Consider the following 783-nt stretch of genomic DNA (forward strand, 5'->3'; position numbering starts at 1 on the left):
CGCAGCGCGCGCCGCCCAGGCCCCGCCCCTTTCTGCCCGCCTGCGACCAATCAGGAGTCGGGCCGCACCGGTGTCCCGCCCCTGCACGCTGCCTTCGGCGCCGAGAGCGGGCGGGTCTCTCTGCGCATGGCCTCGCCGTCTCTCGCAGCCTTCTCCACGGCCGCTGACCGGGTCTCGCCTCTGGGCGGAGCCCTGCTCGCCCAGGTCTGGAGCAGCTTGCCGGGCCTGTGCAGACGGAGACGCTGGCGGCATGGGCAAGTCACTCGGGAATCCCTCCCAGTCTGCCCCACCTTCCTCCCGTTCCCCATCACCTATCAGTTCTCCCACCTGAAGGAATGGGTCAAGTTGTGACCAGGAGTTAGGGTGTGGCCTGGGTCACTGCCTTGTCAGGGTTAGGGCTCGGGCCAGGTTAGAGCCAGTGGTCAGTCTGTGACCAGGACTCAGGTAGAAGAGTAACGGATCAGTCTTGCCTCCCTACTCAAACTCGGTCCCCCGGAAAAGGAACTAAGTTTTCTGCATTAATATATACTTAAGAATCAGACTGGGAAATTGTTTAAAAGGAGGAACAAAGCCATCAGCCAAAGGAAATGAAATGCCAGGCATTTGGAAACCTGACTTGGGAAGGAGAGGCATTAAAAAGTTGTGTGATTTCTTAACTTTGAAGAACCGGATATAAAGAGAGTTAATTACTGGATCAAATTTACTCTAGAGGAAAGACTCTGGAGGTGTGCCCAAAGTTCTACCCCCCACCATCTCATAACATTTTAAGGTAAGAAAAGAGAA

Source organism: Equus quagga, chromosome 5 (assembly GCF_021613505.1).
Source record: "Equus quagga isolate Etosha38 chromosome 5, UCLA_HA_Equagga_1.0, whole genome shotgun sequence".
NCBI lineage: Eukaryota > Metazoa > Chordata > Mammalia > Perissodactyla > Equidae > Equus > Equus quagga.